General features: G+C 40.7%; 1 pseudogene; it reads left to right on the forward strand.

Annotated features, from left to right (window-relative positions):
- Window positions 1–2,050: 2,050 nt before the first annotated feature.
- Window positions 2,051–25,039, forward strand: LOC128571103 (S100P-binding protein-like; annotated as a pseudogene).
- The last annotated feature ends 1,389 nt before the right edge of the window (window positions 25,040–26,428 follow it).

Raw genomic sequence — 26,428 nt, forward strand, 5'->3', positions numbered from 1 at the left:
TGATGGCTGGGAAGAATCAACATTGTTAAAATGTCCATATTACCCTAAGTAATTCACAATTTTAATGCAATCCCTATTAAAGTTTTACTGTCATACTTTAAAGATCTCGAAAAAATAATACTTTGTTTTATATGGAATCAGAAAAAGCCTCAAATAGCCAAGACATTACTCAGAAATAAAAACAAAGCAGGAGGAATCACACTACTGGACCTCAGACTATACTATAAATCGACAGTGATCAAAATAGCATGGTACTGGCACAAAAAACAGAGAGGTAGATATCTGGAACAGAATAGAGAACCAAGAGATGAATCCAGCTACTTACCGTTATTTGATCTTTGACAAGCCAATTAAAAACATTCAGTGGGGAAAAGATTCCCTATTTAACAAATGGTGCTGGGTAAACTGGCTGGCAACCTGTAGGTGACTGAAACTCAACCCACACCTTTCACCATTAACTAAGATAGACTCTCACTAGATTAAAGATTTAAACTTAAGTCATTAAACTATAAAAATACTAGAAGAAAGTACAGGGAAAACTCTTGAAGAAATCAGCCTGGGCAAATATTTTATGAGGAGGACACCCCTCCCCTCCCACCCCGGGCAATTGAAGCAGCATCAAAAATACACTACTGGGACCTGATCAAACTAAAAAGCTTCTGCACAGCCAAGAACACAGTAAGTAAAGCAAGTAGACAGCACTCGGAGTGGGAGAAGATATTTGCAGGTTATGTCTCCGACAAAGGTTTAATAACCAGAATCCACAGAGAACTCAAATGTATTAGCAAGAAAAGAACAAGTGATCCCATACTCAGGCTGGGCAAGGGACTTGAAGAGAAACTTCTCTGAAGAAGACAGGCACACGGCCTATAGACATATGTAAAAATGCTCATCATCCTTCATCAGAGAAATGCAAATCAAAACTACTTTGAGATATCATCTAACCCCAGTAAGATTAGCCCATATCACAAAATCCCAAGACCAGAGATGTTGCGTGGATGTGGAGAAAAGGAAACACTTCTACACTGCTGGTGGGAATGCAAATTAATACATTCCTTTTGGAAAGATGTTTGGAGAACACTTGGAGAACTAGACCTGCCATTTGATCCTACAATTCTTCTACTAGGTATATATCCAGAAGACCAAAAATCACATTATAACAAAGATATTTGTACCAGAATATTTATTGCAGCCCAATTCATAACTGCTAAATCATGGAAGGAGCCCAAGTGCCCATCAACCCATGAATGGATTAATAAATGTGGTATATGTACACCATGGAATATTATGCAGCCTTAAAGAAAGATGGAGACTTTACCTCTTTCACATTTACATAAATGGAGCTGGAACATATTCTTCTTAGCGAAGTATCTCAACAATGGAAGAAAAAGTATCCAATGTACTCAGCCCTACTATGAAACTAATTTATAGCTTTCAGATGAAAGCTATAACCCAGTTATAACCTAAGAATATGGGGAAAGGGAAAAGGGAAGGGAGGGGAGGGGAGTGGGGAGGATGGTTAGAGGGAGGGTAATCGGTAGGACCACACCTATGGTGCATCTTACAAGGGTACATGTGAAACTTACTAAATGTAGAATATAAATGTCTTAACACAGTAACTAAGAAAATGCCAGGAAGGCTATGTTAACCAGTCTGATGAAAATATTTCAAATTGTATATAAAACCAGTGCATGGTGCCCCATGATTGCATTAATGTACACAGCTATGATTTTAAAAAATTAATAACTTCTCTAGGGCAGTGCCTATGGCTCAAAGGAGTAAGGTGCTGGCCCATATGCCAGAGGTGGCAGGTTCAAACTCAGTCCTGGCCAAAAAAAAAAGGCAGAGGTGACAGGTTCAAACCCAGCCCAGGCCAAGAAAAAAAAAAAAAAAGGCAGTCTTTCATCCAGGCATTGGCCCGGCTTCTAGAGGAAGGTGGGAATCAATCATTTAGACAAGTCTCCTGAAAGGAACAGCTAGCAGGAGCTGAAACCTTTTTCTACTTGGTTTAATGGCAAAGGCAGAGATCACTCCAGCAGCTCCACACAATATGATGTGCTCACTAGTACCCTTTGGTCAGTCTTCTGGTGCCTCTTTCTTACCTAAAGACAATGTCCCATTTTCTTGGGGTTCTTTGGATGAAGTTGTATTGGATGACTCCTTGCTGGAGCTGTCTGATGGAGAAGAAGATGATGGCCATTACAGTTACACAAAGGAAGAGATTGAGGTGCTCTTGAAGATTGATGAGCCGTCAGAAGATCATTCTTCTTGGGAAGGAGGTTTGTGTAAAGATGAGAGCAGACATAGTGAAAAGGGAGAAAGAGGTAGTCAAATTCTACTTGATACTCCCCAAGAGAAACATTTATTGTACCACTTTGGACCAGTAGCTGAGACCTCTGGCTTTACACTAACTCAACTAAGTACATCAGTTGGCCATGGACCAACTCCCACTAAAGCATTAAATAGACACTGTGCTATAGAAAAAAATCTTATAAAAGTAACTGTTGCACCATTTAGTCCAACAGTTTGTGATGCTGTGCTTGAGAAGAATCAATCTGATTCATCCAAAGATACTGAAAAATCCTGCTCCCTTGGGGAAAAGTTGAGAGAAGACGACCTTAGCTCAAATGAGAACAAACTTTGCACTGACTCTTAAGGGATCAGCCCCAGTAACTCTGCTTGGGAAAGACCCTCACTCTCCTCTACTTCAAACAATACTTTTCAACAAACTGTCTCTGCTAAAGCTATGCCTAACAGCAAGAAACCTGCACCTGCATTCTCCCAGATCTCAGACCATTCAGAAACTCCTAATGTTGGAGAAATGGTAGATCACATGAATCAAGTGGTGAAATGAAGTTTCCAGTTTCCAGTTCAGCTAACAAAGATGTTCTTGACAAAGATTCTGGGAAGATGAAAGGCAATCAGAGAAGACTAGGCAAAGTCAATCCTGTTCAAAAGACCATAAACAGCACTAATGTTCCAACATTTTCACAATCAAATCTAGAACAGCAGAAGCAAATTTATCTCGGGAGTGTCATTGCTCATATAGAAGACCCAGGGGACTCTAACCAAGGTCCCTGGAAGGAGCTGTATACCTTGATGGAAGTTCATCATATGCAGAACCCAAAATGGCAGCATCCTTCAGACCTCACCATGAGAAACTACGCTCACTGACAGAAACCTCTGCAAAGATACAGTCTCACTCAGTGGGTTGACAGGGACATGCGAAGCCACATCGGTTTCAGCGTCTCCCAAACTTCTCGTACAATCCGTATGTCTCATCTATCCCAGAAACAGTGAAGGCCCCTATCCAGGGTCCTGTCCAGAGCAACATCTCATTTTTTTCTGTTTTGTGCTTCATAGATTTTGAATTTTATTTTTTACAAGATTTTTATTTAAAAACTTGTCACCTTTTGGAAATGCCCATTGCTGACTTGAATTTTTCGGTATGATGTTTCTCCTGAAAAAAAAAAAAAATAATAACTTCTCTTTGGCTCCTCTGATCCTCCCCCATCCTTTATGCTAATCAGTGCCACGAAGCCCAGAAACTCAACAGGTGATGGGGGAGGATCCTTTCCAAAGGCAAGGGGAAGTCAAGACCATGAACACATAGACACGGTCTTCTTTTCATCTATATCATGTACTTGATGCTTCTGAATCCATTTCAAGATGAATCTGTAGTTGGTATCTTAGCTCAAGTGAAAAAAATAATAGCCCCTTGGTTCCTCCCTGAGACACACACACAGGATGAGGTCCAGCTGCCCAGTGGGAAGCAGTGTGTGCAGGGATTTCCCCTCTATCTTGGCTCTTGAGACTGTATGACTCAGTGCCAAGTTCTATCTCCATCCTTACTCAATCTCAGCACATCTTTAAGAATAGATTTTTAAAAAATCATTTTATCATAAGGATATTTGTACTAGATTGTTTATCACAGTTCAATTTACAATCTCTAAGATGTGGAAACAACCTAAGTGCCCATCAACAAGAAATGGATTAATAAACTGTGGTGTATGTATACCGTGGAATACTATTCAGCCATTAAAAGATGAAGATTTTCTATCTTTTGTATTAACTGAAATGGAGTTGAAACACATTCTTCTTAGTAAAGAATCACAAGAATGGAAAAGGAAGTATCCAATGTACTCAATACTAATATGAAGCCAGTAGATGAACTAATACATGCCCAGACAAAAGAAAAACTCAATTCAATTTGGTAGTTGGGGCAGGAATGTGGGGAGGAAAAATGGGGAATGATGTGCCCCCACCTAATGGGCACAATGTAAGCGTTTATTGGACACCTTTTGGGTTCAGGACACAATTACAACAGGAGACTTTACATAACAAATGCAAACATTGTAACTTAATTATTTGTACCCTCGTATTAATCTGAAATTTTAAAAAATAGATTTTTCACAATTAACTACATAAGCTGGCATCTGTGCCCTCCCTCCCCTGGGTTAGTGTTTCCAAACTTCCTTGATGATAAGCATTGCCTAAGTGCTTGTTATAACTCTGACTACAGCCCCATTTCAGACTCTAGTTCAGAATCATCCATGGAAGGGCCTGGGGAGCTATACAATCAATAACTATGATGTGGGGGGCAGGGTCCTAACTTTGGGAAAACTGAGAAAGATGATGCTTGGACCTTGCCCTCAGAAATTCTGGGGCAGAGTTTCTCAAAGCTGATATTATCAACATTTTAGATTGGATCGTTTTTTTTTTTTTTTTTTTTTTTTTTGAAGGGGTGTCCTAAGCACTGGAGGAAGCTTACCAGCATGCCTGGCCTCAATCCACTACATGCCAGTAGCACCTGCCACCTGGTCGTGATAACCAAAACTGTCTCCAGACATTGGCAAATGCTGAGGAAATGTGTGTAGGCCAACATAGCTGAAAGCCACTGGTCTAGGGTGTAGCCTGAGCCCTGTGGTTTTTATAAATCTCTCCAGATGATTTAATATCCAGCCAAGGTGCTTCAGACTAGCACTTCTCAAACCTTACCATGTGTGAAAATCACCTTTAGATTTTGTTATGATGCAGATTCTGATTCTGTAGGTCTGGGTGGATCCCGAGGGTATTCCCTATAAGATCTGTATTCCCTATAAGGTCTCAGGGTAGACTAAAGGTCATCTTTTAATTAGGCCAGGGATAAGGGTTACAGCAAATCAGTTTTCCCCTGAGTCAGCAAAGAAGAGATCACTGTAATACCAGGGTTGAACCTCTTCATGTGGTCCACAGCGTGGGCAGGATATTGACGGTTTCTATAAGGGAGGCCTCAGGTTATAGGAGATAGGTTTCCCACCCTTCATTCTCCTGGAGCAATAATTTGCAGAGAAAGCCACCTGGCACAGTCTGCCCCCTGAATATTATGTTAGCCCTGAGGTCCACAGGTCATCCAGTGGGGACGTCCAGGGTTGGCAAAAATCACCCAACTTCCTTCAGGGAAGGAATGGTAACATTCAAGAGGGCCTGAAGCTACCCAAGGAAGGGCAGAATAGATCTGCACAGCTGGCAGGGTGGGTGATCAAGGAAGAGGCATCTACCAGGCTTTGCTGTGAGCCGTGCCATGGAATGCTCCCCTTACACCACTGTGTGAACCCTCAGGAAAGATTCTAGTGGAAAGGAAAGATTCAGTTCTTTTGAATATCAGCCTTGTTATTTGCTATATGTTACCCTACTGAAATCTGCCCTGTAGCAATTCAGTTTTATTTGCATATCAACCATATCAATAATAACCGGTTGGCAATGTAATGAAATGGGAGTAAAACATTTCATTTATAAAATTAGCCCAAAATTATAAAATGCCTAGCAATACAGCAAACATGCAGGATTTATATGACATAAGCAATAAATTGTTACCATGGTAAAGGAGGCACAAGCAGATCTAAGACAGTCTGTTATTTAATCAACAAACTTTTGGCTGAAAAAGCTAGGTCTCAGGAAAAATAAAAAGGAAGCAATTTAAAGCGCACTTATGGTTTAAATATGAATATGTATTTTAAAACATAAAAATCAAACATTGTAGAAGCCGTCTCCTTCCAAAACAAGTCACACATGTTAGTATTAGAGGTCTTCTTTGGGAGGAAATTCTTTTCTTGAAAAAATTCTCTGATAAAGCACTGTTATGGCATCGCGATATTCTGAGGCAGATGTTTCTCAAAATGCTGTATTACGGACACAATAGCTAACATTTTAAATGTTTTTATTTTCTAAATTTAAATGTAATACCCTTTCTTAAAATCTCTCATTTCACAAAATCATTAAAAAATGCCTTTGTAAAAATTGGCACGATCCTAAAGGTAAATTTTCTGAGACCTCATGTTCTATCGGTGTATTGAGAATTAGAGTAATCTGACTTTCTCGCTCTGAACCACCCCATTGATCAGGTCATGTGGCCTGCTCTGAGAAGCAATGATTCTTAGCATATTCCCTAAAAGTCTTTTTGAAAAACTGGTCATTTTAAAGTTTATGTTCTACAAATATGAAATTAAATAACTCAAAACTGAGGTAGGCAAAATCATTGTAATCGTGCACATGTGCCCAGGTAGCTCTCCCATGGCAGTGGGTACTATTATTACTCCCATTCTACAAACAAGGAAACCAAGGCCACAGGTACTGTTGAACACTTTGCTAATACGTGGCAGAGCTGAGAAAGCCCAGCAGGCTGGCTCCTAGTCTTCTCAGCCACTTCATAATCTTAATGCCCAGCAGCATAGAATTAGTTGAAGCCATTAAAAATAATATATAAGAGTGGTTTGTAAACTGCCCTTCAGAAGCAACAAGGAGGCCACGTGATCTGGCATGACTCACTCTACCCAACCTCTATTCAGGAAAGCTCTGCTTTCCATTTTGTATATTGCAATTCCACAAAAGACTTTAGAATGATCATATTGAGGAGGAAGAAGTTAAAACCAGAGTTACAGAAGAATATCTAATGACATAAGGAAATGTGGAAGGAAAGAACAATTTTCCAAATGGTATGTATAGCAGGACCCGAATTTGCAAAAAAAGATACACACATATATGAGGCTGAGAAAACACTTCAAACAATAACAATGGTTATATCTAGATTGTAGAAACAACTCATACAAGGAATTTTTTTTCTCTGCCTTTTCTGCATATTTTTAATTTTCTGCAATGAATATCTTTAATTTTAAAAAATGTAAAGTACATAAAAATGCTCAACATTATTAGTCATTAGGGAAATGCAAATTAAAACCACAATGAGATACCATTTCATACCCACTAATGACTATTATAAAAAAAGACAGGCAATAATAGATGTTGGTGAGGCTGTGGAAAACCAGAAAGCCTCATTCACTGCTGGTAGGAATATAAAAAGACACATCTACTTTGGAAAAGAGTTGGACAATTTCTTAAAAAGCAAACACGGGGTCAGGGTGTTGACTCACACCTGTAATCTTAGCACCCTAGGAGGCTGAGACAGGAGGATCAGTTGAGGCCAAAAGTTCAAGGCCATCCTGTGCAACATAACAAGACCCTGTCTCTACCAAAAACAGAAAAAATTAGCCTAGCATGTGCTATCTGCCTGTAGTCTCAGCTACTTGGGAGGCTGAGGCAAAAGGATCACTGAGCCCAGAAGTTAAAGACACCAATGAATTATATCCAGGACTGCAGAGCAAGATTAAAAAAAAACTATGAATTTCCAAAAATTCCACTTTTAGGTATCTACCTAAGAAAAATAAAAACATGTATACACAGACTTGCATATGAATGTTCTTAGCAGCATCATTTATAATTGTCAAAGAATTGGAAACAAGCCGGCTCGGCGCCCGTGGCTCAAGCTGCTAAGGCGCAGCCAACATACACCTGAGCTGGCGGGTTCGAATCCAGCCCTGGCTGCCAAACAACAATGACGTCTGCAACTAAAAAATAGCTGGGTGTTGTGGTAGGGGCCTGTAGTCCCAGCTACTTGTGGGGGCAGAGTCAGGAGAATCACTTGAGCCCAGGAGTTGGAGGTTGCTGTGAGCTGTGATGCCACAACACTCCACCCAGGGCGACAGCTTCAGGCTCTGTCTCAAAAAAAAAAAAAAAAAAAAAAAAGAATTGGAAACAACCCAATGTCCAGCAACTGAAGAATGGATAGGTAAACTGTAGTGCATACATACAATGCAAATAATTCGGGAATAAAAAGGAACACACCACCTATATATGCCACAACATGGATGGACCTCAGAAACATGCTCCTTAAAGAAGCCAGGGTAAAGAGACCACGTATTGTATGATTCCATGTATATGAAGTAGTCAGAAAAGGCAAAGCTATAGAGACAGAAGGTAGATTACTGCTTACCTGAGGCAAGAATGGATGAGAGGGAAAGGAATATTCACAGTAAATATGCATAAGGGATCTTACTGAGATGAGGACGATATTCTGATCTGGTTTGTGGTGATGGACGCACAGCTTGGTACATTTATTTTTTTTAAATAATCATTGAATTGGACATTTCAAAAGAGTGAATTATGTGATACGCAAAATATACCCTGATAAAGTAATTTTTAAAGAATTAAAACAAAACATTAGGAAGACATCCAGAGGGCCTCAGAACCATAGGAACCAAAAGCAGTTTGCAAATCCAAAAATTATGAGGGACAGACATCAAAGTGAGTCCCATGAGTCAAAGGAAAATGAAAGAAGGGACTATTCTAAATAGTGCTTCTCAAACCTTTCTCTGAAACAGTCCTGCTAGTGGGAATGTGAATCCATATATCCTCTTTGCAAGGTAGTTTGTCCATAAACATGTTGTCTTATTTAAAGTGTTTCCAGGCACGTTAACTCCCAGTTCCACTTCTAGCAATGTATGCTATAGAGTGTGTTGGACAAATGCTCAAAAATGCATCAACAAGGATGTTCAACATAGCATTGTTTATAAGAGCAAAATATTGGCAATACCTAGGAAGCGTGGACTGGTTTTAAAAATTATGGTGCACTTATATACTGGAACACCATTGAAGTGTTCATTTTTAGAAGATCATCGTTTGGAATATTTACTGATTTAGAAAGATGCCCATAAAACATTGAAGAAAAGTGCAAAAAAATGTGAAACATATAGAACATATCTGGAAGGTTATATGCCAAAATATTAACCACCATTGATTTCAGCATCCATATCCATTCAACAACCTAGTCTTGGGCTTGAGTGTGGGCGGGTCACGGGATTCAGTGTCAGGAGTAGAGAGTGCTATGAAAAATCCATGAAGTGGAGTTTGGGAAGATCAGCCACCTAGAGCAGGAGGGCTGAACAGGAAAGGCAATAAGGCCTGTCAAGCTGGGGACCTGAAGGAATGTGTCTACCTGGGAGAACACCTAGTGCACACCTATTCAAAGAGCTAAAGACCATAAAACAGGCAATGCTGATGGTATATGTGGACAGACAGGACCTTTCATGGTTGGTGGTAATGGACAATGGTGCCGTCACTTTAGAAGACAGCTTGGCAGTTTCTTACAAAGTTAAACATAGTCTTTCTACACAATCCACCAATCACACTACTTGGTATTTACTCAACGGATCTGAAAACTTAAGTCTATACCAAAAAAAAAAAAAAAAAAAAAAACCTGACCAAAAATGGCCTTAACATTCTCCTCAACTTGACCAAACTTTAGACAGGTTTATTTTTTTATTATTATTAAATCATAGCTGTGTACATTGATATGATCATGGGGCATCATTCACTAGCTTCACAGACCGTTTGACACACTTTCATCACACTGGTTAACATAGCTTTCCTGGCATTCTCTCAGTTACTGTGCCAAGACACTTACATTCCACATTTACCAAGTTCCACATACACCCTTGTAAGATGCACCGCTGGTGTAATCCCACCAATCCGCTTCCCTCTACCCACCTTCCCCCTCCCTCCCTTCCCTTTCCCCCTTCCCCCTATTCTTAGGTTGTAACTGGGTTATAACTTTCATGTGAAAACCCTAAATTAGTTTCATAGTAGGGCTGAGTACATTGGGTACTTTTTCTTCCATTCTTGAGATACTTTACTAAGAAGAATATGTTCCAGCTCCATTCATGTAAACATGAAAGAGGTAAAGTCTCCATCTTTCTTTAAAGCTGCATAATATTCCATGGTGTATACCACAATTTATTAATCCATTCATGGATCCATGGGCACTTGGGCTTTTTCCATGACTTAGCAATTATGAATAGGGCTGCAATAAACATTCTGGTACAAATACCTTTGTCATGATGTGATTTTTGGTCTTCTGGGTATATGCCCAGTAGAGGGATTACAGGATTGAATGGCAGATCTATTTTTAGATCTCTAAGAGTTCTCCATATCTCTTTCCAAAAGGAATGTATTAATTTGCATTTGTACCAGCAGTGCAAAAGTGTTCCCTTTTCTCCACATCCACGCCAACATCTCTGGTCTTGGGATTTTGTGATATAGGCTAGTCTCACCGGAGTTAGATGGTATCTCAAAGTAGTTTTGATTTGCATTTCTCTGATGATTAAAGATGATGAGCATTTTTTCATATGTCTGAAGGCCGCGCACCTGTCTTCTTCAGAGAAGTTTCTCTTCAAATCCCTTGCCCAGCCTGCGATGGGATCCCTTGTTCTTCTCTTGCTAATGCGTTATGAGTTCTCTGTGGATTCTGGTTATTAAACCTTTGTCGGAGATGTAACCTGCAAATATCTTCTCCCATTCTGAGGGCTGTTTTCTTGCTTTACTTACTGTGTTCTTGGCTGTGCAGAAGCTTTTTAGTTTGATCAAGTCCCAGTAGTGTATTTTTGAAGCTGCTTCAATTGCCCGGGGGTCCTCCTCATAAAATACTCACCCAGACCAATTTCTTCAAGGGTTTTCCCTGCACTCTCCTCTAGTATTTTTGTAGTTTCATGTCTTAAATTTAAATCTTTAACTTAGATAATCTTTATCTAAGATAACTGAAAGATAATCTAAATCTTTAACTAAGATAACCAGTGAGAGTCTATCTTAGTTAATGGTGAAAGGTGTGGGTCCAGTTTCAGTCTTCTGCAGGTTGCCAGCCAGTTCACCCAGCACCATTTGTTAAATAGGGAATCTTTTCCCCACTGAATGTTTTTAAGGCTTGTCAATGATTAAATAACGGTAAGTAGCTGGATTCATCTCTTGGTTCTCTATTCTATTCCAGACATCTACTTCTCTGTTTTTGTGCCAATACCATGCTGTTTTGATCACTATCGATTTGTAGTATAGTCTGAGGTTTGGTAGCGTAATTCCTCCTGCTTTGTTTTTATTTCTGAGTAATGTCTTGGCTATTTGAGGTTTTTTCTGATTCCATATAAAACGAAGTATTGTTTTTTCAAGATCTTTAAATTATGACAGTGGAGCTTTAGTAGGGATTGCATTGAAATTATATATTGCTTTGGGTAGTATGGGCATTTTAACAATGTTGATTCTTCCCAGCCATGAGCATGGTATGTTTTTCCATTTGTTAACATTTTCAGCTATTTCTTTTCTTAGAGTTTCATAGGTCTCTTTACAGAGATCTTTCACATCTTTTGTTAGGTAAATTCCCAAATATTTCATCTTCTTTGGCATTACTGTGAATGGGATAGAGTCCTTAACTGTTTTTTCAACTTGACTATTGTTGGTATATATAAAGGCTACTGATTTATGAATGTTGATTTTGTAACCTGAGTCGCTGCTGTATTCCTTGATCACTTCTAAGAGTTTTGTAGTAGAGTCCCTAGTGTTTTCCAGATATACAATCTTATCATCTGTGAAGAGTGAAAGTTTGATCTCTTCTGACCCTATATGGATACCCTGGATTGCCTTTCTTCCCTAATTGCGGTGGCTAAAACTTCCATTACAATGTTAAAAAGCAATGGAGACAATGGGCGGCCTTGTCTGGTTCCTGATCTGAGTGGAAATGATTCCAATTTAACTCCATTCAATATGATATTGGCTGTGGGTTTGCTGTAGATGGTCTCTATCAGTTTAAGAAATGTCCCTTCTATACCAATTTTCTTAAGTGTTCTGATCAGGAAGGGATGCTGGATATTATCAAAAGCTTTTTGATTCTCGATTGAGAGAATCATATGGTCTTTGTTTTTTAATTTGTTTATGTGCTGGATTACATTTATAGATTTACGTATATTAAACCAGCCTTGAGGCCCTGGGATAAAACCAACTTGATCATGATGTATAATTTGTTTGATGTGTTGCTGGATTCTGTTTGTTAGGATCTTGTTGAATATTTTAGCATCAATATTCATTAGTGATATCGGTCTATAATTTTCTTTTCTTGTTGGGTCTTTTTCTGGTTTGGGGACCAGGGTGATGTTTGCTTCATAGATCGTGTTGGGTAGTCTTCCTTCTTTTTCTACCTTTTGGAACAGGTTGAGTAATATAGGTACTAATTCTTCTTTAAAGGTTTGGTAGAATTCTGACATGAAACCATCTGGTCCCAGGCTTTTCTTTTTAGGGAGGTTTTGTATGGTTGATGCTATTTCAGAACTTGATATGGGCCTGTTCAACATTTCCACTTGATTCTGGCTAAGTCTTGGAAGGTGACGTGCTTCCAAGTATCAGTCAATTTCCTTCAGATTTTCATATTTCTGAGAATAAAGTTTCTTGTAATATTCATTAAGGATTTTTTGGATTTCTGAGGAGTCTGTTGTTATTTCATCTTTGTCGTTTCTGATTGATGAGATTAGAGATTTTACTCTTTTTTTCCCCGATTAGGTTGGCCAAAGGTTTATCTATTTTATTGACCTTTTCAAAAAACCAGCTTTTTGATTTATTGATCTGTTGTATTATTCTTTTGTTTTCAATTTCATTTAATTCTGCTCTAATTTTGGTTATTTCTTTTCTTCTACTGGGTTTGGGGTTGGAATTTTCTTCCTTTTCCAGTTGCTTGAGATGTCCCATTGACTCTAAGCCTCTAACCTTTCTTTTCTTGGCTCATTTACTTTAGAAAACTTGCTACTGTAAATTCTTTATCTACCCTGTGGAGATGTAAACCTTAACCCAGCCCCTTGCCAATTTTATAACCTTCAAATATCTCCAAGTCATCCCAAATAGTGCCCCTGTCTCACAGTAGCTATGGAAGAATAGGAGTCTGACTTCTACAGTGCTAATTAGCAAATGCTAATGGTAACCTTCCCCCACAATGTCCTCCAGCACTTTTTATTAGCTTGCCCCAGCACTTACAAACTCTCCCCCCCTTTGTTTCAGTAGAGCTGATTTCAATCCCTGTCCCCTATTTCAATAGTCTTGAATTAAGTCCTTCTTGCCTATTCAGCTTGCCCAGTGCAATTATTCCTTGAAAAAACCTATAAATAATTATAGCAGCTTTATTCCTAATCAATAATTGGAAGCAACCAAGATTGTTGTCTTGCAACAGGTGATGACTAACAAAATATGGCACATCCATCCAATGGCATAGTATTCAGTGATAAAAAGAAATGATTCATCAAGTTATTCAGTCATGAATGAATATTTAAGGCATGTTGCTAAGTGCAACAAACCAGTCTGAAAAGATTTCATTCGACGCTCTCAAAAAGTAGAACTATAATGTTGGTAAACAAATCAAGGGTTAGGAGAGATGTTTTTTGGTTTTGGTTTTTGGATGGTGAAACTATTTTATATGACAATATACTACGGGAAAGATGTACTATGCATTTGTCAAAATTCCTAGAGCTTTACAACACAAAGTACATCTTATTATGCACTTTTTAAAAAAACTCATTTTAGTGGTCAAGATATCCCAGAATGGGCTGCAGATTGTGACAAAGAATCTGACTAAATCATAAATATATAAAATAATCTTTCTGAAGGGGATCAGGGTGGGGGGAAATGTGCTGATTTAGACAACTTGGGTGCTATGGTTTGAACGTCCCCTCCAAAATATACATTGAAATTTAATTGCCATTGTGATGGTACTAAGAGGTAGGAACTTTAAGAGGTAACTAGGTCATGAGAGCTTCACCCTCATGCACTATTAATGCCATTATAATGAGAATGGGGTTGGTTATCATGGCAATGTAGCCACCTTTTCTCTCTGTGTCTGGGTTTCACCCTTTCTTGCCCTGCTCACCGTATTATACCTTCCATGAGGTTATGATGCAGCTCCTTGATCTTGGACTTCCCAGCCTCCAGAATTGTGAACCAAATAAACTTTTCTTTGTAAATTGCCCAGTCTATGGCATTCTGTTACAGTAGCAAAAAATGGACTATAACATTTGGAAAGGAGTGCAAGACTGAAGACAAAAGAATTCTCTAATAAAAGTTGTATCTGACAGAGGCACAAGTTAACAATTCTGAAACCACTCTAGGTAAATACTGGAACACATGGCATATGGTGGAAGCTGTGTTCTCCGTGGTATGATGGGAGGTTCCAGATGAGCAAGGGAGGATGCTGGAATGATTGTGTGACACTACGTGAATGTCAGAAATCAGCATGAACTCATGTTTCTTTTTTGCATAATTCCCTTTACCTGGAATATACAGAATAGGCAAATTCTTAGAGAAAACAGATGAGTGGTTGCCAGGGGCTGGGGGGAGAAGGGAATGAGGAGTGAGTGAGGGCTGACGGGTTCAGGTTTTATCTTCAGGGGATGAATTGTTCAGAAACTAGATAGTAGGGGTGATCACAGAACGTTATGAGTACACTAAACGCTGCTAGATTAGACGGTTGAAAATGGTTGAAATAGTAAATTTAAATAGTAAATTTTATGCTGTGTATATTTTACCAGAATAAAAAAAAAAATAAGGAATCTTGTTCTTGGGGAGTGGAGGGTGTATAGCCCTAGTTAGCTGTGCCTATATTCCACCACTTACCAGCTATGCAGCCTTGAGCAAAACACTGAGACTCTCATGAACTGATACTTGGTTTAATATACATACAGATGGATTCAACAATATTTATAGATACATGTATGTACACAGGTTACAGAGAGAAAAGGGGGCTGCACTGCTGTGATAACCAACCCATTCCCATGATAATGGCATTAATATTAGTTTAGGAGGGTGAAGCTCTCATGTGTATTTCCTTAGTCAGATAAGAGGCTCTGTAAGCAACAATATTCGGGGATTAATGACCATATCTAGCACCCAAATCTTGTGGGGTTTTTTTTTTAATACATTCCTTAATAAAAAGAACCAAGACTCTAGGAGTGGAGCAGAGAATTCATAGGATGAGCCAACAGTATCTTACAGTACAGAAAGCAAGGCATTGCTAAAAAAATTTTTTAAAACCACAATGATAAGGATATGCCACTAGGATACAGGAGCCAGATGAAGACGTTCCCAATGGCCAAAAGTGGAACAATTTGTACAAGAAAGTAGTATTAGATTATATAACCCTAGTGTAAAATAATGATCCATGAGTCCATGTGGCGATAAACAAGAGATCGAATAAATGAATTAGGAAGAATAGACAAATATCCTGTACAGAAGAATTCCAAATAATTTATGTACCAAGTATTCCAACCTAAAAAAAAACTGAAGCATAATTCTGCCCTCCTTAAGTACAGGCTACGATAGTGATGTCCTTGCAAAAAGTACACATGGAAATGGGAAGGGGAAGTGACTTCACAGTGTAAAAACCTGATAAACACTACGCAGGTGATCAAGGTCAACAACAACAGTGTTAAGTCTTATTGATAGTGTATCTCCTTGATAAGACAAGATGAGAATGGCACTTGACCTTTGTGGTTTCTTCTTAAAATTTATAACCACAGTCTAATGATGAGAAAAATATCAGATAAATCCTACAAAAGAATCTGACCTCACACCTGTAACATTAGCAATCAGGGAGGTTGAGGTAGGAGGATCACTTTAGGCCAGAAGTTGAAGACTCACCTAAGCATCACAGCAAGACTTCATCTCTACAAAAAACAGAAAAATCATCCAGGTATGGCGGCGTGCACCTCTAGTCCCAACTACTAGGAAGGCGGAGGTATGAGAATGGCTTGAGCCCAGGAATTTGAGGTTGCAGTGAGTGAGCTATGATGACACCACTGCACTTTAGCCAGGACAGCAGAGTTGAGACCCTGTCTCTAAAAAATAGAAAAAATAAATAAGGAAACCTGAAAAACTACAGCCAAGAGGAGCCTAAAGAGTTATGACAATGAAAGGTAACATGGTACCCTGGATGAGATCCTGGAACAAAAAAAGGAGAATAAGTAAAAACTAAGAAAATCTGAATAAAATATGTACTTTAGTTAATTTTTAAAAATGAATACCTACATACTGGCTACATGCTTTTTTGCCCTACAAGCATTTCTCTCATTACCTTCTTTGCCTCAAAATTGCCTCCTAATCTCCTCGCTAGGTCATCCATTCCTTGGGAGCATTTCTCTCATTACCTTCTTTGCCTCAAAATTGCCTCCTAATCTCCTCGCTAGGTCATCCAGTGTCTGCCTTGTTCACTGTTGCATCAGCACTTACCACAGTGATACCTGGCCCACAGCAGGGGCTCAACAAATGTTTAGCAAATACAAATGAGTTCTAAAAGTCTTTCATTTTTGTCCTTCTAGCTAGTATCCAGTCTCTCCTCCCTCCCTCATCCAGACCTCTCAAAAGAGTAATCTGCATGGGGTGGCACCTGTGTCTCAAAGGAGTAAGGCACCAGCCCCATATACCGGAGGTGGCGGGTTCAAACCCAGCCCCAGCCAAAATAATTGCAAAAAAAAAAAAAAAAAAAAAGAGGGGTGGCACCTGTGGCTCAAAGGAGTAGGGCCCTGGCCCCATATGCCAGAGGTGGTGGGTTCAAACCCAGCCCTGGCCATAAACTGCAGAAAAAAAAAAAGAGTAATTTGCAATTTCTCTCTATAGTTTCCCAATTCCCATTCTCTTTTCAAGCCACTAAAATTGAACTTCTACTTCCTATCACCACTCTTGAAATTGCTCCCCGCTGCATCACCAATGACCTCTAGACATCAATGGACTTTTCAAATGTTCCCCCTTATCTGCATTGCTGAGTCCTGCACTGTCTCTTGATCATAAAATTATCCCTTTATGTGTCTGTTTTTTCCACCAGATTGAAATTAAAGGCAGGGATTGTGTCTTGTTTATTCATCTGTGTATCCTCAGCACTTGAAATAGTTCCCAGAACTTAGTAGGTGCTCAGTAAGTTCTTGTTTTTTTGTTGAAATTGGTAGGGTTGACAGCAAAATGGAATTCTGGGTGAGGAACAGCCATAAGAACGTGTATCCAAAACAAGATGGAAAAAAGGCACATTTGGGTTGAAGTTTCACTTCTAAAGGGTGTTTTTTCACGCGTGACAGTTTAAAGAAATTTTACATCATCCAAGAAAATAATGGAAGCTAATTCTCTTGGTCCTATCACTCATGATACTCCATCAGGTCAGAAACATCACAACAAACTTACAAGCCCACTCTGGGCAGGTAAATCCTGTGTTCTCTAATTCACTGCTGATAGACAGGTGCACACTCATAGGCACATGTACATCCCACCAGATCGTTAAGCCAGGGCTGCCAAGGTAAACAACCCCGGCCTTGTGATCTCAGGGACACTGGGGGTGTCCTGCTGCCTGAATGCTTCCCTTATCTACTGGCTAATGCCTGACCTTCAGGCAATGGTTCACTCACCTAGCCTAAGGTTTTCAACCACCCCCTTTTCTTTTGAAAAAAGAAAATATTCAGCAGAAAGCAACAAGGTTGTCAGCAGTGACCTAGCCTTTGTCCCAGTGAAGATGAAGTCTAGCTCCTTCCCCAAAAGAAGGTGTTGCTAGAGCAGGAAAGTTTCAGGAAAGGGAGGAGCCCACCTGGCATGATGAGGCTGGAGGAAGCTAATAGTGCCGTTCCACTAGAAATGTCCACTCGACAAGGTTGCCCAGAGTCAGCCTTGCAAGAAGCTCCACCTGTGATGACTCATTTACAACTTGAGTTCCTGCAAAAGAAAAGAAAAAAAATGAGGAAGATAGAGGCTGAGAGACGAAAGAGAATTTTTAAGTAGGGAGAAGTGAACACTCTGCATGAAAAATACAAGTTTTAGTCTTGCCTGAGGTCACACTGTTGTGTCGCATCTGGGGTGCCACTCATCAGGGCCCTGGGGACGCCATGTCTCCAGCCCCAGCCCACGAAATGGTCTGGACGCGGACCACTGTGCCAGCTTTCTCGGGCTACTGTACATAATTCAACCTAACTTTGAAAGTAATAGATGACATCTCATGAAATGTGTATACATTTCTTGGTGCTCCTGGCGTGTGTCTTGAAGTCACAATATCGTAGGGAGAGAGCACGGAAACATAAAAATCCTTACAGGGCTCTGGGTTCAACAAGAAGTCTTTTTTAATTTAATTTTATTTTTTTATCATTTGGGATTCATTGACGGTACAAAGGATTAGGTTACGCTGATTGCATTTGTTGGATAAAATCCCTCTTATAATTGTGTCCCGCCCCCAAGAGGTGTGCCATACCGAACAGGAAGTCTTGTGATTGAGGGATACAGTGAACATTTGGGAAATGTCACATGAGACTAGAAATGTATGTTGGGGTCTAGAGTGCCACACTAATGAGTATGAATTCTGTACTGAAGAAAGTTTAATAGAAAAACATATGCATGGGTCATGTGTGTGACCAATGGCCATGGGAGACATGGATGCCTAATTCTAGGTGGGTTTCTGTGTGATGTAGGAGACACCTTTGAGAAGTATCTTGGCATCAGAAGGGATTGGGGAAGGGATTTAACATCATTGGTCTCGTATTAAAGAGCACGAGAGCATGTAAGAGCATGTGACCAGAACACTGATGGTATTGCATAGCAGTCTCCACACCTGTGGTGTATTACTTCTATAAACAGCCTCAGGAGATGCTGCTAGGGGAAGAGAACTAGGACAGACGGACTGTTGCTGAGATGCTCACTCCTACTAATATTGACTGTGACTTCTAAGGTGCTTGGGCACCCGAGACAGGCATGAATAGGACAGCTTTTTCTCTTAAAATGTGTATGCATTTTGGGGTATCCTCCGTATTTGGTTTTCATCCCTGTTTTCCAGCACAGAGGGCCTAAAACGCTTGTAGTTGGGAATGCTAGAAAAATCTTGTTTTCTAATATTTGATCTTTGACTCTAATTCCTGATACAGAATGCCCAAACCCCCTTGTAATTTCCTGAGTGATACGAGTGTACAACACAGCTCCTAAATCTCTTGAAATTTCCTGGGTGATAGAAACCTCTTCTGTTCTAATGAATTGACTCAGGGAGGCTCAAGGTGGGGGCTGGTTGCCAAGGGAACCAACCATGTGATTAAAGGGTTGGCACTTTCAGCCCACACCTGACCTTCAGGGAGGAGAAAGTGGCAGAAGGTTGACTTGATCACCAATGGCCAAAGATTTAATCAATTTTGCCTATGTAATAAAGCTTCCATAAAAACCCCAAAGGACTAGGTTCAGGAAGCATCTAGAAGTTCCTGGAGGGGAGCACCCCCAGAGAGGGCACGAAAGCTCCCCCACCCTTCCCACATACCTTGTCCTGTATGTCCTTTCCACCTGGCTGTCCAGCTGTATCCTTTGTAATAGCCTTTGTAATAGATGAGTAAGCATAAGTAAAGCATTTCCCTAGTTTTCTGAGCTGCTCTAGCAAATTAATTGAACCCAATGAGGGTTCACAGTAACCACAATTTATAGCCTGTGCTTGTGACTGGCAACTGAAAATGGGGAGGTGGGGATGGAGGGGGCAGTCATGTGGGACTGAGACCTCAACCTGGGGGATCTGACACTGTCCCCAGGTAGATAATGTCAGAATTGAATTGACTCAAGAGGATACCCAGGTTCTGTCTACTGAAGAATGACTTGCTTGGTTTGTGAGGGAAATCTCCCCATGAAGCTCATGTCCCAAGTGTTGTGCTGAGTAATATGCAAAAGAGGAGAAAACACTTTGGTCTTCAGTTCTTTTTTTTTTTTTTTTAATTAAATCATAGCTGTGTACATTGATATGATCATGGGGCATCATTCACTAGCTTTACAGACCATTTACCAAGTTTCACATATACCCTTGTAAGATGCACCCCTGAAAGCTATAACCCAGTTACAACCTAAGAATAGGGGGAAGGGGGAAAGGGAGAGGAGGGAGGTGGGTAGAGGGAAGGGGATTGGTGGTCTTCAGTTCTTATCTCTATTGCCCTCAGTCTGAAAGGCAGACAGAGCCTTGTAGAGATTCTTCTTATAGAGCTTTTCATTTTCACGACATTCCCTGTGTCTTCTGCCATACAGTAGTCATACTTTAATTGTGGCATTGGTGATATAAACTGTCAATTAACTCCTCCTTCTGCCATGGGGCTCTAACTGGTTGAGAAAAGATGTGAGTCAGAGTCTAATCAGCCCCACTGATGATAAAAGGAGGTAAGAGAATGCAGTTTGAATGAAATCCCAAAAGTGCTTTCTGCTCTCTGCCTTACAGCTGAAGATAGCCAGCCCCTTAGAAAGGCTGGCCTGGTCCCCCTGCCCCATTCACAAGCCATGAAGCTGAAAAAGAAATAGCTAGGACCTGGATAGGGGAGGCAGGTCCTGCCTGCACATGCCCCCACCTCCACCAAACACTGGACAGCCAAAGAGTGATGCCATCACTCCAGGGTTGCTCAGCTGTGACCACACATGAAAATTACTTGACGGCTTTTGAAAGCAGTGTTGCCCAGGCCTTACCCAGGACCACTGAACTCTGAATCACTGGAGGTGGGGCCTAGGCATCAACAGTTAAGTTCCCCAGGAGATTTTAATGTGCAGCTAGGACCAGGAACCTCCAAGTTAGTCCAAAAGGCCAGAAAGACACATGAACACTGACAGATAAACCAGGCTAATGAGTATCAGTGGCTTCCCTGGCTCCACTAGGCAGGCTAGCTCTCTGCACCTCCTCCTCTGGAAAGGAGCAGAGGGAATGGGTGGAAGGAGGAGAAGGCTCTTCCCTGCTGGCTTGGCAAGCACAGCTGCCTGTTCTCTTGTGGGGTCACAAAGGAATACTGGAAAAGTATTTCATTTGACCTTCACACTTCCTATGTGGTATATACTATGCAGAATAGTATCCAGGTCCTAGGAGAGGAAATTGTTTGTACACCCTCATCCATATCTTCCTACTTGAACTTTCCTTCATTATTTTTCCAGATTATGAAACTATTTTCTGCTTGCTGTTTTTGATACATTTTTCACTATGTAAATGTATCAAAAACAGAGATAGAAAGCAGAAAATAAAAATAATCCTAGTACCAAGCATTGCTCCATTTTGTTGCATTTCCTTCCAATTTTGTTTAGATTCTGCCTTTCTCACTTACCAACATATTCTTTCATATATATTTTTTTTTCTTTTTTGAGATAGAGTCTCACTTTGTCACCCTCAGTACAGGGCTGTGGCTTCATAGCTCACAGCAACCTCAAACTCTTGGGACCAAGTGATCCTCTTGCCTCAGTCTCCTGAGTAGGCCACCACACTACAGGTGCCCACCACAATGCCTGGCTATTTTTAGAGATGGTGGTCTCACTCTGGCTCAGGCTGGTCTTGAACTCCTGAGATGGGTGGCGCCTGTGGCTCAAGGAGTAGGGTGCCAGTCCCATATGCTGGAGGTGGCGGGTTCAAACCCAGCCCTGGCCAAAAACCAAAAAAAAAAAAAAGAACTCCTGAGATCAAGCAATTCACTAGCCTCGGCCTCCCAGAGTGCTAGGATTACAGGCGTGAGCCACCACACCCAGCCCCATATAAATATTTTTAATGACAACATAATCTTCCATTATATGGCCATACCACAATTTATTTACCCATTCTCCTAACCTTAGGTGTTTAGAGTATTTACAAATTCATACCACCATGAATAAAGCTGCAAGAAATAAGGTTACCACTTTCTGCATGTCAAATTATTTCCTCAGAATAATTATAAATCGAACCACTGCATCAAAGAATATGAATATTTTTTAAGGATCTTGATACATTTTTCCAAAATGCTTTTCAAAAAAGTTTTTGCTAAGAGAATTCATAATTATTTACAAAAGCAGCCAAAACACTGGAATTTTCTTTACTAGTAACAACTCAGTGTTTCAGAACATTTGATAAGTCAAAGCAATTTCTGTGGTTCATTCTTTAAGGGATTCCTTTTGTTGTTTTGTAAGAAATGACAGAGGTACTTCTAAAGTTGGCCATCTTTGTAGCAATAGTCACTTACTCACTATTCACTATTCCTGACTCACCAAGTGATTCCACTAGCTCCTGGGTAAAAGGTAAATGAGGCAAGAAAAGCTAATCAGTTTACCAATCATGGATACAAGTAATAAAGAGCTTTCATGTACTCTCTCTGGACCCACAGAATAGTCTATAAAGCAGTCATGACAAGGTTTACCTCCCTTTTGCTGCTGGAGAAAAGTGAGACTCAGAGACATTGCTGACCAAGGTCACAAACTGACAAGTGTTCAATTAAAGACAGTAGCCAGTTTTCTGGCTGTATACCTCAGTGTTTTGTCCTCACGCCTCAGATGCCTTTGGTCATGCTCTGTGTGAGAAGGGATGGAGACATCATTACTTATTAAAAATACCCAGTTGTCAGCTGAGATCTGCCTGCCTCTTGAGATCTAGATGAGACTATCTCATCCTTTGCATTAATTTGCTAGAGCTGCCATAGCAAAATACCACAGACTGGGTGGCTTCACCAACATAAATTTATTTCTCACCATTCTGGAGACTGAAGTCCAAGATCACAGTGCCAGCAGGGCTGGTTTCTCCTGAGGCCTCTCTTGTAGACTAGCAGACATCCACCTTACCATGTCCCCCATGGCCTCATCTCTGTGCCTGGCCTTCCTTGGTGTCTCTTCTTTTTCTTATAAAGACACCAGACCCACTGGAATAGCCATAGCCATGATGTTATTTAACCTTAATTATCTCTCTAAAGGCCCATCTAACATCATGGGGGTTAGAACGTCAACATATGAATTTTGAAGAGACACATTCAATCCCTAACACCCCTCATCCCATGTCCTATGGTTGCATAAAGCTCTTCTCCACATGAAGTAGGTTCTTGGTAATGAAGAAATGATGGGAGTGAAGAGGGGGACAGTCTCCCTCTGGATCCAAACTCCTACTTCCACCAAATTCATTCATTGTAGATGCTGGCCATATCTACAGCCTCTTTTCCCACTCGCTTCCTTTTGACATAGAAATGAGGACCAGCTCTTTTCTTTTCCAGTGTGAAATCATCCTCAGAAGTCATTTGGGTATGTATTAAATGTTACTAAGAAATCCAAGGGAAGAAGGGGTAGAAAAGGATTCAATATGGACAGTTTTGAATTAAAGACCAGATAGCCTTTTTCTTTGGAGAACACCTCGCCACACTAGACTCCTAGTGTCTATTCTCAACCAGTGAGAGCCCAGAGGGTAGAAGCAATGACTAATAGTTTATATCTCCAACAGCATAATAAAGTAGTACTACTGTGTCACAGGGAAAGTAGTGAAAATCCACCCCTAGGAACCTTTCACTGACGACCTTACCCCATGTGCTTCCAAGCCTAGCATCTTGTCATAGGTTTGTCTCTCTTGCCTTCTTTCTTCCTCTTGATTCTTACCCCTCTACGGTTGCCCCTTGGGAACTCCAAATTCTTCTCTCTTCATCATAGTTTTCAGCTCTCCCAAGCTCTTCATGCCAAACTCTGCTCCAAACTGCCTTTGAATAGACAGAACAAACCCCCTGAAGGCTCAACAGAATGGAAAACCTTCGATTTAACCAGCTCCACGTCCTCAAACTCCAGTTGCAGTTTTAAACAGCATCTGTGTCTTCATTACTCAGACAAATCCTAATAATGTTGATATTAGTGACGACGAATGTTTAACAGCTTAGGACTGAAATAATGAAGTTGCTGGATAAAGGATGTCAGAGTTGCTACAATGCTTGAAAAATGTCAGCAGGATGGATAGAAGGGCACACTGTTGGTGAGTGACTTAAGAATATAAAGTAGAAACATCTGGGAGAGGAGGTAGAATAATACCCTGTTGCCAGGTATCGTTCTAAGCTGGAAACTACCCCGAGTACATTGAACAGGAGAGTGGACAAACACATGGGACCCTCACACATTGGAATAGTCCTCAGCAAGAGAAGGATCAATTGTTGATACACAAAACTTAGAAAAATCACAAAGGCATTATGCTGCAAAAAAAGAACCCCCGTCCCAAATGATTCCATGGGTTTGACATTCTCAGAGAGACAAAATCACGGTGAGGGAGAACAGATGGGTGGTTTCCAGAGATTAGCAGTAGGAAGAGGGTGTAAGGATAAAAGGGAAACTGATGAAACTGTTCTGTATTTCCACAGTAGTTGTGGTTGCACAAATCTATACGTACATTAAAACTCACAGAACTGTACACCCTGACAAGGTCGATCTTAACTTTATATTCATGTTTTTAAAATAATTCAGGGCTTCCCACTCCCCTTCCACTAGAAAGCTCCACTCTCATCTGTTTTGTATATTTAGACTTAAAGAATATTTCATTTGAAAAAGTTTGAGCCACTGATATTAATGTAACAAAACCTGGTGTTAATTAGCATTCATCAAGAGCTTGCTGTGTGCCAAGCACTGTATGAAATATTCCTCTATGCCTCGTCTCATTCATTCCTACATATAATCCCATGAGATGTCAATTCTCCTATTTGAAAGATGATGCAAATAAGACTGAGAGTGATTATTTAACTTGCCCAGGGTCACTTAACTGATCTCCCGTGGCTGCTCTGGGGAGGAGCGTGGCAGGTGTCCTGAGGCACGTCTCACTCATATGGCATCTACTTTACTGCTGGATGCCCCTCACTTGGCTTGTGGCATATACTCAAAAGTCATTGGATGAATGAAATGAAATAAAGTTTTTACAACCGTTAGCTAGGAGGTGCTTAATCAAGGCTTTTTCTCCTCTGGCAGTTCCAAAGAGCAGAGGAGGGAACAGCACATGGGTTCCCTGCAGGCACCTGGCAGGCCCCACATGGGTGTCTGCAGGATCACACCACACCCGGTCTCCTCCTCCCTCCAAACCCAGCCAGATACAGAACGGGTCTGGCTGCCTCTTCCCACTCCCATCCGCTTTTTATACAAAGACGAGTTTTCATGCTGACATCCAAGCTGGCCCCCCTGTTTCTTATGAAAGTCACTTCATGGGATGAAAACTCTCTTTCTGAAAGAATGACTCTCATAAAGTGCTGTGAATTGGATGATGACCTGGAGTTGACCAGGGGAATTTTTCAATACCCACTCTTATATATAAAATTTGTAACCTTTCTCTTCACGTTGAAACTAGGTAGTATTGACAGAGTAGAAATTTCAGGAGAGTGCGTTTGGGACTGAATAGGAGGGAGTCCCTGGTAATCGCAGCTACCAGCAGTTCCATTAAGCATCGTAACCAAAAGGAGAAAATAAAATCAGAATAGATACTTGCACAGGTGCACAGTTAAGAACTTTGTGGTGATTTGAACAGAACCTCCTTTAGCCACAACCAGCTCTCTGATTCCTGCTGTGGGCTTGTTTTTCCATCATTTGTCAATCAGAAGATAAAGAAAAAATAAGTGACGGGGGAATGAGTGGAAGGCAATTGCAGCAGAGAGACAAGAAATTGGTCTGTGAGGAAAGATGACGATCCCTAAGAAACAACTGTGGAGGAAAATAAATGCCCCATGTAACAACAAAGCATGAATGCTTTCCAGTCCATAGTGGGCAAGTTCTCGTCCCCAGGACTTATAGAAAAAAATTAGAAAATGTCAGCTCTAGAAGGGTCCAGAAATTCTTGTTTTGGAAATAAAATTAAAACTTAGACCAAGAAACTTGCTCCACATCATGAAGCCACGCATGAGGAAGGGACTAGAATCCAGTGTCTGTCATGTTATACCCCCGTGCATAGGGGCTCTTTTCTTTCTCAGGCTAAATGATCTCACTACTCGTAAGTTTCCCCCCTTCTCTTCCTCTTTAGTTTGTTAGAGCTTCAGCCTGCAACTGGCTGATCAGAAACTGGGCTCACGGCAGAAGGCGAGCAGCTTCAAGGGAAGAGAGGGAAGAAAGCATCATCTGTATTTACAGCCACTCCCTGTCACTCACACTGGCATCTCAGCTCCACCTCGTCAGATCAGGGAAGGCATTAAATTCTTGTAAGAGTGCAAGCCCCATTGTAAACTGAGCACTTGAGGGATCTAGTTATTCTCCTTATGAGAATCTAATGCCCCCCCACCCCACCTCACCATCTGTAGAAAAACTGTCTTCCATGAAACTGGTCCCAGGTGCCAAAAAGTTTGGGGACCCCCAATATAGACAACTCTACTTTCAACTTTAAATCTCCCGAGACCCAGGCTCCCAATAGTTTATCCAGTTTCACTTCCACTGTGAGGTGGGGCTCCCAGGTTGGTGTGTGAATCATCACAGGACTCAATTCCATGAGCAATGCCTGACAGGCAGAAGTAGACTCAAGGTGCAGTGGAAAAATGAAGGTGATATTTGATGCTAAGGACTAGCTAAA

Source organism: Nycticebus coucang, chromosome 18 (genome assembly GCF_027406575.1).
Source record: "Nycticebus coucang isolate mNycCou1 chromosome 18, mNycCou1.pri, whole genome shotgun sequence".
Lineage (NCBI taxonomy): Eukaryota > Metazoa > Chordata > Mammalia > Primates > Lorisidae > Nycticebus > Nycticebus coucang.